Here is a 15034-nt window from a genome sequence, read left to right on the forward strand (position 1 = left end):
GTTCATCTCCTGAAGACAGAGCGAGAGAGCTCTAATTCCAGACATAACTCCAATATAATACAAATGAAATAAAAGTCAGGGTCTATAATGAATATCTTTGTATTTTCTCTTTGTTTTTATCTTTTCTAAGTTGATTCAGCCAAAAAAAAAAAAAAAAGCTTTACTATTGGAACTGGGAATATTGGAGATTGACAGTTTGGGGAGGTTATAGAAGGAACCCTAATAAGATTCTGTAAAAGTGACTTCAGTGGGTAGTTAATCCTAGGAGGGGGAGTTAGACTCCTGAAACAGGGAAGATCTTTAGAAAAAGGAAAGAAATGGAGTTACTCCTGAGAGATGCAAAATGATTGTTAATAGTGAGCTGTTAGGACACAAAGTAAGGGACCTGTATAGTCTGTTATTTGTATAAATGCTGGATAGAGCTCTTTCTGGACTACTTTTATTTAATATGAGTCATACTTTTAGCAGCTATAAGTGCAATGGAGATCAGTCCTGGGATTTCTCTGGAAGGAATGATGCTAAAGCTGAAACTCCAGTACTTTGGCCACTTCATGCGAAGAGTTGACTCATTGGAAAAGACTGTGATGCTGGGAGGGATTGGGGGCAAGAGGAGAAGGGGACGACAGAGGATGAGATGGCTGGATGGCATCACTGACTCGATGGACGTGAGTCTCAGTGAACTCCGGGAGTTGGTGATGGACAGGGAGGCCTGGTGTGCTGCGATTCATGGGGTCACAAAGAGTCGGAAACGACTGAGCGACTGATCTGATCTGATCTGATAAGTGCAATGAAGATGGTATTTTAGACACCCAGTCAAGCACTCTGCTCTCAATTTTTTCTTTGCATCTTCAATGGGGCATGCTTAGTCCCTTCAGTCATGTCTGACTCTTTGCCACCCCATGGACTGTAACCTGCCAGGTTACATAACCTGTCCATGGGATTCTTTGGGCAAAGATACTGAAGGGTTTGCCATGCCATGGTACTAATGCTATATTACTTGGGAGCTCTGCAACCTGGAACACATTTTTAATTCTATCAAGCCTTTGGTAGAGATAAAGGCCATTTATGAGGAAAAATGACAAATTCAAGATCCATCATGTCATATCCAATTCAAAGAAGATAAATTAATAACAGTGGGGTAGTATAAAATTATAGAATCTGCTAGAGGGTCCAGATGAGAAGGAAATGGCAACCCACTCTAGTGTTCTTGCCTGGAGAATCCCATGGACAGAGGGGCCTGACAGGCTGCAGTCCATGGGGTTGCAAAGAGTCAGAAAAACCATAGCTTTGACTAGAGGGACCTTTGTTGGCAAGGTAATGTCTTTGCTTTTTAATACGCTGTCTAGGTTGGTCATAGCTTTTCTTCCAAGGAATAAGCATCTTTCAATTTGATGGCTACAGTCACCATCAGGAGTGATTTTGGAGCCCCCCAAAATAAAATCTGTCACAGTTTTTACTGTTTCTCCATCTATTTGCCATGAAGTGATGGGACCAGATTCCATGATTTTGGTTTTCTTAATATTGAGTTTTAAGCCAACTTTTTCACTCTTCTTTTTCACTGTCATCAAGAGGCTCTTTAGTTCCTCTTTGCTTTCTGCCATAAGGGTGGTGTCATCTGCACATCTGAGGTTATTGATATTTCTTCTGGCAATCTCGATTCCAGCTTGTGCTTCATCCAGTCCAGCATTTCTCATGGTGTACTCTGCATAGAAGTTAAATAAGCAGGGTGGCAATATACAGCCTTGACGTACTCCTTTCCTTATTTGGAATCAGTCTATTGTTCCATGTCCAGTTCTAACTGTTGCTTCTTGACCTGCATACAGGTCTCTCAAGAGGCAGGTCAGGTGATCTGGTATTCTTATCTTCTTTAGAATTATCCAGTTTGTTGTGATCCACACAGTCAAAGGCTTTGACATAGTCAATAAAGCAGACATAGATGCTTTTTTGAACTCTTTGCCTTTTTTGAAGATCCAGCGGATGTTGGCAATTTGATCTCTGGTTCCCCTGCCTTTTCTAAATACAGCTTGAACATCTGGAAGTTCATGGGTCATGTGCTGTCAAAGGCTGGCTTGGAGAATTTTGAGCATTACTTTACTAGTGTGTGAGATGAGTGCAATTATGCAGTAGTTTGAGCATTCTTTGGCATTGTCTTTCTTTGGGATTGGAATGAAAACTAACATCTTCCAGTCCTGTGGTCACTGCTGAGTTTTCCAAATTTGCTGGCATATTGAGTGCAGCACTTTCACAGCATCATCTTCCAGGATTTGAAACAGCTGAACTGGAATTCCATCACCTCCACTAGCTTTGTTTGTAGTGATGCTTTCTAAGGCCCACTTGACTTCACATTCCAGGATGTTTGGCTCTAGGTGAGTGATCACACCATCGTGATTATCTTGGTCATAAAGATCTTTTTTGTACAGTTCTTCTGTGTATTCTGGCCACCTCTTCTTAATATCTTCTGCTTCTGTTAGGTTCATACCATTTCTGTCCTTTATCAAGCCCATCTTTGCATGAAATGTTCCCTTGGTATCTCTAATTTTCTTGAAGAGATCTCTAGTCTTTACCATTCTGTTGTTTTCCTCTATTTCTTTGCATTGATGGCTGAGGAAGGCTTTCTTATCTCTCCTTGCTATTCTTTGGAACTCTGCATTCAAATGCTTATATCTTTCCTTTTCTCCTTTGCTTTTTGCTTTTCTTCTTTCCACAGCTATTTGTAAGGCCTCCTCAGACAGCCATTTTGCTTTTTTGCATTTCTTTTCCATGGGGATGGTCTTGATCCCTGTCTCTTGCACAATATCACCCTGTCTCCATCCATAGTTCATCAGGCACTCTATCAGATCTAGTCCCTTAAATCTATTTCTCACTTCCACTGTATAATCATATGGGATTTAATGTAGGTCATACCTGAATCGTCTAGTGATTTCCCTACTTTCTTCAATTTAAGTTTGAATTTGCCAATAAGGAGTTCATGATCTGTGCCACAGTCAGCTCCCTGTCTTGTTTTTGTTGACTGTATAGGGCTTCCATGTTTGAGTTCAAAAAATATAATCAATCTGATTTCAATATTGACCATCTGGTAATGTCCATGTGTAGAGTCTTCTCTTGTGTTGTTGGAAGGAGGGTGTTTGCTATGACCAGTGCATTCTTGTCGCAGAACTCTATTAGCCTTTGCCCTGCTTCATTCTGTATTCCAAGGCCAAATTTGCCTGTTACCCCAGGTGTTTCTTGACTTCCTACTTTTGCATTCCAGTCCCCTATAATGAAAAGGACATCTTTTTTGGGTGTTAGTTCTAAAAGGTCTTGTAAGTCTTCATAGAACCATTCAACTTCAGCTTCTTCAGTGTCACTGGTTGGGGCATAGACTTGGATTACTGTGATATTGAATGGTTTGCCTTGGAAACGAACAGAGGTAATTCTGTCATTTTTGAGATTGCATCCAAGTACTGCATTTTGGACTCTTTTGTTGACCATGATGGCTACTCCATTTCTTCTAAGGGATTCTTGCCTACAGTAGTAGATATAATGGTCACCTGAGTTAAATTCACCCATTCCAGGCCATTTTAGTTCTCTGATTCCTAGAATGTTGAAATTCACTCTTGCCATCTCCTATCTGACCACTTCCTATTTGCGCCTGACTCATGGACCTAACATTCCAGGTTCCCAAGCAATATTGCTCTTTATGGCATCGGACCTTGCTTCTATCACCAGTCACACCCACAACTGGGCATTGTTTTTGCTTTGTCTCCATCCTTTCATTCTTTCTGGAGTTATTTCTCCACTGATCTCCAGTAGCATATTGGGCACCTACAGACCTGGGGATTTCCTCTTTCAGTATCCTATCATTTTGCCTTTTCACACTGTTCATAGGGTTCTCAAGGCAAGAATACTGAAGTGGTTTGCCATTCCCTTCTCCAGTGGACCACATTCTGTCAGACCTCTCCACCATGACCCGCCCAGCAAAGTGCAGCCTCTGCTCCTTTCTTTGGACGAGGGGTATCTCCTCACGGTTGCCCCTCCTGACCTTGAACATGGAATAGCTCCTCTCAGCCGTGTTCAGTAAACCTTTAACCCAATTTTCTGTTGATGGGCGGGGCAATGTTCCCTTCCTGTTATTTGACCTGAGCCCAAACTATGGTGGAGGTTTGGCGACATCCATGAATGGCGACCTCAATGAAGATAATGGCGACCTCCTTCAAAATGTCCCCTGCACACACTACTACACTCAGTGCCCTCAAACCCTGCAGCAGGCCACCAATGACCCACACCTCCTCTGGAGACTCCCGGACACTCACTGTGAGTCTGGGGCAGTCTCTTGTGGGGTCACTGCTCCTTTCTACTGGGTCCTGGTGCATTTTTTTTTAATGCCCTCCAAGAGTCTTTCCCCAGTCCTATGTAAGTTATGGTGGTTCTATGGTGGGGTTAATGTTGACCTCCTCCAAAAGGGCTATGCCATAGCCAGGTCTACAGCACCCAGAGCCCCTGCCCCTGTAGCAGTCTGCTGCTGACCAGTACCTCCACAGGAGATGCTCAAACACAGTTCTGTCTCAGTCTCTATGGGGAATCTGGGTCTTGGTGCACACAAGGTATGTTTGAGTCCTCTGAGCATCTCTGGCGGGTATGGGGTTGATTCTAAATGTGATTTCACCCCTCCTACAGTCTTGCTTGGGCTTCTCCTTTGCCCTTGGATGTGGCGTATGTCCTCACAGTCATTCCACAAGCAGTGTCAAGCAGGCACAGCTCCAGAGCTTCACAGCTGCCACACTTTATCACTAGCAAAGTATAAAAATTTTTGTTTATCTACAGCCTTGCAATACTTTGAAATTGTCAGTCTCTTCTTTATGTTATTTCCCTTCCCCTTCCCTTTCATTCCATTATTTTCTCTTCTCTTAGATCCTCCTTCCCTTCTTCCATCCTTCCCTCCTCCTCCCTCTCTTCCTTCCTTCCTTCCAGCTACACTGGAATATATTTGTATATAATTGTAGTATTATTTTGAATTGAGGACAGTGACATTTACTTTTAATCTTCATTCCTGGGTCCAATTCCACCTTTTTTTTTTTTTTCCCCTGAGGACAACGCTATAGAAATTTCTTCACTTTTTGTTTTCCCAGAAACCCTCTCAGACTTTATCAGGCTGAATAAGATAAATCTTGTTTGTAATTCCTCTACATTCTCTCTATAGTCATATCATAGTTGTATTTTTCTTTATTTCTCATTTAATTTTTCCCTATAAAATCCATTAAGTCTACTTCAGTAGTTGGTAGAAAGACATTATTTCTTCTTTTTCACTTACTTAATGGACATTTATTTCAAATAAAGGATGGAGAAAAATAGAATTTTGTGACCCAAAGTATCTATACAAGAAAGAAAGCAAGTTAAATCTATGACAAAATAGTTATTGATTCCAACCTCTTACAAATATCTCTAGAAACAAAGTGTAGCTCCCTCTAGAAACTGCTTGATAAAATTTTTGCTTTCTACATCTTACTTTATGTAAGTAATTCTGTAATTCATAGGTTTAAACTATAATTCATATATTTAAATTGTAAGAGACACATTGTACAATATCATACTAAAATATTGACATATAAATAATATTGGGGATAAATTTGTAGAAGCAACTGATGAAGGAAATCAGTTTGGGAGATAAGAACAGTGACAGCAGAGTTTCTGAGTCTAGACACACTGGATCAGCCAGTCACAGACGAAGGGAACTGAGGAACAAGACTGCATCTTACTTTCCCCCAAACTAATGATCTTGTGTTATGCCCTGGGCTAATCTGCTTTCAGAAGTAGGGAGGGCAGGAAGCTGGGCAGGGCTTAAAGAAAGAGCAGGTCCCTGATGCTTATACTTGCTTCTGACACAACTTGCAACTATACAAACAGACATTATGGTTAAACTGACTTTTAAGGAGAAATTTTCTTTCATGTTCTTGTGGAGCAAGATGAGGTTGGATGAAGTTGGTGTTGAAACCCTAGGCAAGCAGGTATTCAGCTTACAAGGTAGGTTTAAGGAGAGTGAATGACGGCTGGGAGTGTGGGGACAGAGTCATCCCCTGAAATTCTAGGAGGTGGTGACTCCCTCTAACCTTGTGCTATTTTCACCCCTTAGGCTGCTGGTTGTCTACCCCTGGACTCAGAAGCTCTTTGAGTCCTTTGGGGACTTGTCCTCTGCTGATGCTATTATGAGCAACCCTAAGGTGAAGGCACATGGCAAGAAGATGCTAGACTCCTTTGGTGAGGGCATAAAACATCTCAACGACCTCAAGGGCACCTTTACTGTGCTGAGTGAGATGCACTGTGATAAGCTGCATGTAGATTCTGAGTACTTCAGGATAAGTTTATGGGACCCTCAATGTTCTTCTATTTCTTGGCCAGACTCTTCTCATGGCGAGAGGGGCAAATGGCACAACACAGTTTAGAATGGAAAATAGATATTCTGATTACAGTACTAGGGGCTGACTCTTCAGGATCATTTAGTTTCTTTTTACCTCTTTGCTCACAACTATCATTTCCTCTTGTTCATTATTGTTCTCTGCAATGTCTTCTTTTTTTTTAAATTATACTTTTTTTGAGTATGCAAAAAAAAAAAAAACAAACCTTTCCCTATTCACTTTAAAAGTTGTTATCTAATATTTTCCCCTTATCTGTTCCTTTCAAAGGAAAAAATGTTGTATCACTTCTTGAAATAATCCAAAAGAATAAAAATGATAACAAATTCTGGATTAAGGTAGAAAGAGAGTAACATTTTAAAACATAAAGTCAGGCTGATATGGGTGGCTTTACATCAGTAGTAACATCTACGCTTCAACCATCTTTGTGCTTATATCCTAGGGGCACAGCTTGGGATGAGACTGAATCTGGATACCTGCACTAACCATGCCCTTGCTTCTCATGTTTTCCACATAGCTCCTGGGCTACCTACTGATAAATGTGCTGGCTTATTACTTTGGCAAGTTATTCATCCTAGAAATTCAGGCTGCCTTTCAGAAGGTGGTGGCTGGTGTGGCAAATGCCTTGGCCCACAGATACCACTAAGTGCTTCTAACTGATTTCCAGGAAAGGTCCTTTCATCCTCAGAGCCCAAAAACCAAATATGGAAAAATTATGAAGAATATTGAGCATCTGCCCAATACAAAGATTTATTTTCATTGCATTGGTGTACTTAAATTATTTCACTGTCTCTCACTCTGATGGGGACATGGGAGGGCAAAGTATTGAAGACAAAAAGAAATGAAGGGCTACTTGAGACCTTGGGAAAATATATCAGCATCTTTGACCCCATGACAGTAATGGCTGTAAAGAGTTGATGTTAGTGGAAAACAGACTCTGCTCCTTAGTCTTACTTTCTCTTAAAGAATTCAAGTTGCAGCTTGATTTGAGAGTTAGATCATTGGTATGTTTTATTTAAATCAATTGTTATTTAGCCTATCTTGTAAATGTCTTCTGTCTCTTTAATTGTCCAGAACCTCACTTAAATCCATTAAGTTCTTCTGCCTAAGGACACCACTGTTCTAAGATTATGCATTTTACTGTCCCAATTGCTCCACCTTCCCTAACCTCTTTTTATCCTGGTTTTCTCTGTCATCTTATACAGATATGCATGAAGGAAAGAAACAAGGGAGAGATAGCTTTGCTCCCTCTTTGCTTGTATGATAATATTGTGATGTACATAGGACTGACAAGAATGCAAAAAGAGACTTTTGTTGCTTGACAGTCACTACTGTCTTGCAATCCTTAGTGAGTGAAGGTCACTCAGCTGTGTCCCAATCTTTGCGATCCCATGGGCTATACAGTCCATGGAATTCTCCAGGCCAGAATACTGAAGTGGGTAGCCTTTCCCTTCTCCAGGGGATCTTCCTGACGCGGGAATCGAACTGGGGTCTCCTGCATTGCGGGAGGATTCTTTACCAGCTGAGATAACCGGGAAACCCCTCTGTTTCAGTTTCAGTTCAGTTTCAGTTCAGTCGCCCCGTCGTGTCCGACTCCTTGTGGCCCCATGAATCGCAGCACACCAGGCCTCCCTGTCCATCATCAACTCCCCGAGTTCACTCAAACTCACGTCCATTGAGTCGGTGATGCAATCCAGCCATCTCATCCTCTGTCGTCCCCTTGTCCTCCTGCCCCCAAACCCTCCCAGCATCAGATTCTTTTCCAATGAGTCAACTCTTCGCATGAGGTGGCCAAAGTACTGGAGTTTCAGCTTCAGCATCATTCCTTCCAATGAACACACAGGACTGATCTCCTTTAGAATGGACTGGTTGGATCTCTTTGCAGTCCAAGGGACTCTCAAGAGTCTTCTCCAACACCACAGTTCAAAAGCATCAATTCCTTGGCACTTAGCTTCCTTCATGGTCCCACAGCCATACATGACCACTAGAAAAACCATAGCCTTGACTAGATGGACCTTTGTTGGCAAAGTAATATCTCTGCTTTTCAATATACTATCTAGGTTGGTCATAACTTTCCTTCCAAGGAGTAAGCATCTTTTAATTTCATGGCTGCAGTCACCATCTGCAGTGATTTTGGAGCCCCCCAAAATAAAGTGTGACCCTGTTTCCACTGTTTCCCCATCTATTTCCCATGAAGTGGTGGGACCAGATGCCATGATCTTCGTTTTCTGAATGTTGAGCTTTAAGCCAACTTTTTCACTCTCATCTTTCACTTTCATCAAGAGGCTTTTTAGTTCCTCTTAGCTTTCTGCCATAAGGGTGGTGTCATCTGCATATCTGAGGTTATTGATCTTTCTCCCGGCAATCTTGATTCCAGCTTGTGCTTCTTCCAGCCCAGCATTTCTCATGATGTACTCTGCATATAAGTTAAATAAGCAGGGTGACAATATACAGCCTTGACGTACTCCTTTTCCTGTTTGGAACCAGTCTGTTGTTCCATGTCCAGTTCTTTTTTTTTTTTTTTTTTTATGCTGAATTTATTTTTTTTTAAATTTTATTTTATTTTTAAACTTTACATAATTGTATTAGTTTTGCCAAATATCAAAATGAATCCACCACAGGTATACATGTGCTCCCCATCCTGAACCCTCCTCCCTCCTCCCTCCCCATACCATCCCTCTGGGTCGTCCCAGTGCACTAGCCCCAAGCATCCAGTATCGTACATTGAACCTGGACTGGCATCTCGTTTCATACATGATATTTTACATGTTTCAATGCCATTCTCCCAAATCTTCCCACCCTCTCCCTCTCCCACAGAGTCCATAAGACTGTTCATGTCCAGTTCTAACTGTTGCTTCCTGACCTGCATATATGTTTCTTAGGAGGCAGGTCAGGTGGTCTGGTATGCCCATCTCTTTCAGAATTTTCCAGTTTTTTGTGATCCACACAGTCGAACGCTTTGGCATAGTGTTAGTATAACTGTATTGGTGTTTTCTTTCTGGCTTTCTTCACTCTGTATAATAGGCTCCAGTTTCATCCACCTCATTAGAACTGATTCAAATGTATTCTTTTTAATGGCTGAGTAATACTCCATTGTGTATATGTACCACTGCTTTCTTATCCATTCATCTGCTGATGGGCATCTAGGTTGCTTCCATGTCCTGGCTATTATAAACAGTGCTGTGATGAACATTGGGGTACACGTGTCTCTTTCAATTCTGGTTTCTTTGGTGTGTATGCCCAGCAGTGGGATTGCTGGGTTATAAGGCAGTTCTATTTCCAGTTTTTAAGGAATCTCCACACTGTTCTCCATAGTGGCTGTACTAGTATGCATTCCCACCAACAGTGTAAGAGGGTTCCCTTTTCTCCACACCCTCTCCAGAATTTATTGCTTGTAGAATTTTGGTTAGCAGCCATTCTGACTGGTGTGAAATGTTACCTCATTGTGGTTTTGATTTGCATTTCTCTTATAATGATGTTGAGCATCTTTTCATATGTTTGTTAACCGTCTGTGTGTCTTCTTTGGGGAAATGTATGTTTAGTTCTTTGGCCCATTTTTTGATTGGGTCATTTATTTTTCTGGAATTGAGCTGCAGAAGTTGCTTGTAAGTTTTTGAGATTAGTTCTTTGTCCGTTGCTTCATTTGCTATTATTTTTTCCCATTCTGAAGGCTGTCTTTTCACCTTGTTTATAGTTTCCTTTGTTGTGCAGAAGCATTTAAATTTAATTAGGCCCCACTTGTTTATTTTTGCTTTTATTTCCAATATTCTAGGAGGTGGGTCATAGAGGACCCTGCTGTGATTTATGTCAGAGAGTGTTTTGCCTATGTTCTCCTCTAGGAGTTTAATAGTTTCTGGTCTTATGTTTAGATCTTTAATCTATTTTGAGTTTATTTTTGTGTATGGTGTTAGAAAGTGTTCTAGTTTCATTCTTTTACAAGTGGTTGACCAGTTTTCCCAGCACCACTTGTTAAAGAGATTGTCTTTAATCCATTGTATATTCTTGCCTCCTTTGTCAAAGATAAGGTGTCCATAGGTGTGTGGATTTATCTCTGGGCTTTCTGTTTTGTTCCATTGATTTACATTTCTGTCTTTGTGCCAGTACCATATTGTCTTGATGACTGTAGCTTTGTAGTAGAGCCTGAAGTCTGGCAGGTTGATTCCTCCAGTTCCATTCTTCTTTCTCAAGATTGCTTTGGCTATTCGAGGTTTTTTGTATTTCCACACAAATTGTGAAATTATTTGTTCTAGCTCTATGAAAAATACCATTGGTAGCCTGATGGGGTTCCACTGAATCTATAGATTGCTTTGGGTAGTATACTCATTTTCACTATATTGATTCTTCCGATCCCTGAACATGGTATATTTCTCCATCTATTAGTGTCCTCTTTGATTTCTTTCACCAGTGTTTTATAGTTTTCTATATATGTCTTTTGTTTCTTTAGGTAGATATATTCCTAAGTATTTTATTCTTTTCATTGCAATGGTGAATGGAATTGTTTCCTTAATTTCTCTATTTTCTCATTATTAATGTATAGGAATGCAAGGGATTTCTGTGTGTTGATTTTATGTCCTGCAACTTTACTACATTCATTGATTAGCTCTAGTAATTATCTGGTGGAGTCTTTAGGGTTTTCTATATATAGGACCTGTTTGTCATCTGCAAACAGTGAGAGTTTTACTTCTTCTTTTCCAATTTGGATTCCTTTTATTCATTTTTCTGCTCTGATTGCTGTGGCCAAAACTTCCAAAACTATGTTGAATAGTAGTGGTGAAAGTGGGCACCCTTGTCTTGTTCCTGATTTTACAGGAAATGCTTTCAATTTTTCACCATTGAGGATAATGTTTGCTGTGGGTTTGTCATATATAGCTTTTATTATGTTGAGGTATGTTCCTTCTATTCCTGGTTTCTGGAGAGTTTTTATCCATTTTCAAGTCCTGCGGCCACTGCTGAGTTTTCCAAATTTGCTGGTATATTGAGTGCAGCACTTTCATAGCATCATCTTTCAGGATTAGAAATAGCTCCACTGGAATTCCATCACCTCCACTAGCTTTTTTCATAGTGATGCTTTCTAAGGCCCACTTTACTTCATATTCCAGGTTGTCTGGCTCTAGGTCAGTGATCACACTATCGTGATTATCTTGGTCATGAAGATCTTTTTTGTACAGTTCTTCTGTGTATTCTGGCCACCTCTTCTTAATACCTTCTGCTTCTGTTAGGTCCATACCATTTCTGTCCTTTATCAAGCCCATCTTTGCATGAAATGTTCCCTTGGTATCTCTAATTTTCTTGAAGAGATCTCTAGTCTTTACCATTCTGTTGTTTTCCTCTATTTCTTTGCATTGATGGCTGAGGAAGGCTTTCTTATCTCTCCTTGCTATTCTTTGGAGCTCTGCATTCAGATGCTTATATCTTTCCTTTTCTCCTTTGCTTTTCGCTTCTCTTCTTTCCACAGCTATTTGTAAGGCCTCCTCAGACAGCCATTTTGCTTTTTTGCATTTCTTTTCCATGGGGATGGTCCTGATCCCTGTCTCCTGTACAATGTCATGAACCTCCATCCATAGTTCATCAGGCACTCTGTCTATCAGATCTAGTCCCTTAAATCTATTTCTCACTTCCACTGTATAATCATAAGGGATTTGATTTAGGTCATACCTCTGCTTCAGTAGACATCATCAAATGTTTTCAAAATCATTTATACTGTTTTACATTATCACTAGCAAAGTATGAACATTTTTCTTTACAGGTTTGCAAAATTTCAGAATTGTCAAGCTCTCTTGTTCTTTATATTCTTTTCTTTTCCCTTCCCTTTCATTACATTCTTTTCCCTTCTCCTAGGCCCTTTTTCCATCCATCCTTCCTTCCTCCATTTCTTCTTCTTTTCTTCCATCCTTCTTTCCTTCTTTCCAGGTATGCTGGTGGGTATATATTTGTATATCATTGCAGTAATATTTGAATTGAGAAGAATGAAGTTTGATTTGAATGTTCATTCCTGGGTCCATTTTCACTTTTTTCTTGAGGACACAGATTTGGAAATTTCTGCACTTCTTGTTTTCCCAGAAATCCTGTCAGACTTTATCAAGCTGAATAATATAAATCTTATTTGAAATTTCTCTGCATTTTCTCTACAGTCACATCATAAGTATCAGATTTTTTTTTGTTTCTCATTAAATTGTTCCCATTATCATGCATGCTCCATAAACCTAGTTCAGTAGCTGCTAGAAAGACAATATTTATTATTTTTCATTAACTTGATAGAGCTTTATTTAAATGACAGGATGGGTGAAAATCGAATTTTGTGGCCCAAAGTATTTATACAAGGAGAAAGAAAGCAATAAGTCTAAGACAAAATATTTATCCATTTCAACCTCTTATAAATATTTCCAGAAACACAGTGAAGCTCCATATAAAGTCAACTTGATAAAATATTTGCTTTCTAAGTCTTAGTTTTCATATCTATGAATTTAACTTTTTAAATTCATAGATAAAATTTAATTCATGGGTTTAAACTGTAAGATACATTACACAAGATCAGACTAAAATATTTATGCATAAATGGGACTGGGAATATATTTATAGAGGGAATGGATGGATGAAGGAAATGAAGCTAAGAGATAAGAACAGGGAGAGTAGAGTTTCTGAGTTTAGACACACTGAATCAGCCAATCACAGATGAAGAGCACTGAGCAACAAGAGTTCATCTTACATTCCCCCAAACCAATGAACTTGTATTATGCCCTGGGCTAATCTGCTCTCAGAAGCAGGGAGGGCAGGAGGCTGGGTGGGGCTCACAAGGAAGACCAGGGCCCCTACTGCTTACACATGCTTTTGACACAACTTGCAGCTGCACAAACACACATCATGGTGTATCTGACTCTTGAGAAGAAGGCTACTGTCATTGACTTGTGGAGTAAGATGAGGGTGGCTGAAGTTGGTCCGGATACTGTAGGCAGGCAGGTATTCAAGTTACAAGGCAGGCTGAAGGAGAGTGAATGTCAGTTGGGTGTGTGGGGACAGAGCCATTGCCTGAGATTCTGTCAGGCACTGACTCCCTCTGACCTTGTGCTGTTTTCACCCCCTAGGCTGCTGGTCGTCTACCCCTCGACTCAGAGGTTCTTTGACTATTTTGGGGACTGTCCTTTGCTGATTTATGGGCAATGTTTTACCTTCTTTGTTTCCAGGCATCGTTTCCTCTTATTCATTCTTGTTTTTCTCTGTTTGTTCTCTGCAGTATCTTCTTTATATTTAAACATTTTGACTGTTTAAGTGTTTGAGTATTAAGACTTTCTTCTTTTATGTCACTTAAAAATTTTGTCTCATGATTTTCCCTTATCTCTTCTTTTTTAAGCAAGGAAGACAAAATGATGTATTGCTTCTTGAAACAGTTCAAAAAAATTAAAAAAATGATAGCAAGTTCAGAATTAAGATAGAAAGAGAGAAACATCTCTAAGTATAAACTCAGGCTTATATGGGTGGCTTCACATCAGTAGTAACATCTATACTTCAGCCATCTTTCTGCTTATATTCTAGGGGCACAGCTTGAGATGCGACTGAAATACTAAGTCCAAATTGGGTGCCTCTGCTAACATTGTCCTTGTTTTTTATCTCTACCACACAGCTCCTGGGCAATATACTGGTGAGTACACTGGCTTGAAACTTTGGCAAGGAATTCACCCCAGAATTTCAGGCTGCCTGTCAGAAGGTGGTGGCTGGTGTGGTTAATGCTCTCACCTACAAATACCATTGAGATCCTGTCCTATTTTTTATTTTCAAATGAGTATTTATTTCTAATTGATTGATGATTGGTTTACAATATTGGTTTGATTACTATCATACATTAATATGAATTAAACATAGATGTATGTGTTTCCCATCCCAGCTGAATCTCCCTCTCACCTCTGGCCCATTCCCACACCTCTAGGTTATTACAGAGTTCCCATTTGAATTCCTTGAGTTGATGACCATTGTGATAGCTTATGTTGAATGGTGTCAGATTTTTGGCTTCCAGAGCAGACAGTTTCGATCTGGGGCCAGAGACAAAATTTGATCACTCAGAGCTTTTGCGTGGCAGTTTTATTACAGTGAAAAAGGGACAGAGAAAGCTTCTGACATAGACATCAGAAGGGGAATAGGAGAGTGCCCCACTAGCTAGTCTCATCAAGACCTTATATAATTTTTCAATTGGTTACTAACAATGGAAAGGTCTTATCAAACCCTCTCCCTAAATCCTAAAATAACAGGATTAGTCAGAAGGTTCTTAAGGAGAACCATGTCCTCAAGCAACATCCATTGTTTTTCTATAATCATTAGTGGACTTCCCTGATGGCTCAGAAGGTAAAGCCTCTGTCTACAATGCGAGAGACCTGGGTTCGATCCCTGGGTTGGGAAGATTCCCTGGAGAAGGAAATAGCAACCCACTCCGGTACTCTTGCCTTGAAAATCCCGTGGATGGAGGAGCTTGGTGCAGGCTACTGTCCATGGGGTTGCAAAGAGTCGGGAATGACTGCGCGACTTCACTTTCACTTTCACTTTCTTTCAATCATTAGTATAAAGTTTAAATTCATCTTGAGCAAGATGAATTGTTTTGTTGTTTAATCATTTAGTTAAGTTCAGTTCAGTCACTCAGTCATGTCCGACTCTTTGTG

General features: G+C 40.2%; 1 pseudogene; it reads left to right on the plus strand.

Annotated features, from left to right (window-relative positions):
- The first annotated feature begins 5888 nt into the window (after positions 1 to 5888).
- Positions 5889 to 14279, plus strand: LOC147358000 (hemoglobin subunit beta-like; annotated as a pseudogene).
- The last annotated feature ends 755 nt before the right edge of the window (positions 14280 to 15034 follow it).

Source organism: Bos grunniens, chromosome 15, assembly GCF_055505025.1.
Source record: "Bos grunniens cultivar Pamir isolate PY7600 chromosome 15, Bosgru_T2T1.0, whole genome shotgun sequence".
NCBI classification, from domain to species: Eukaryota; Metazoa; Chordata; class Mammalia; order Artiodactyla; family Bovidae; genus Bos; species Bos grunniens.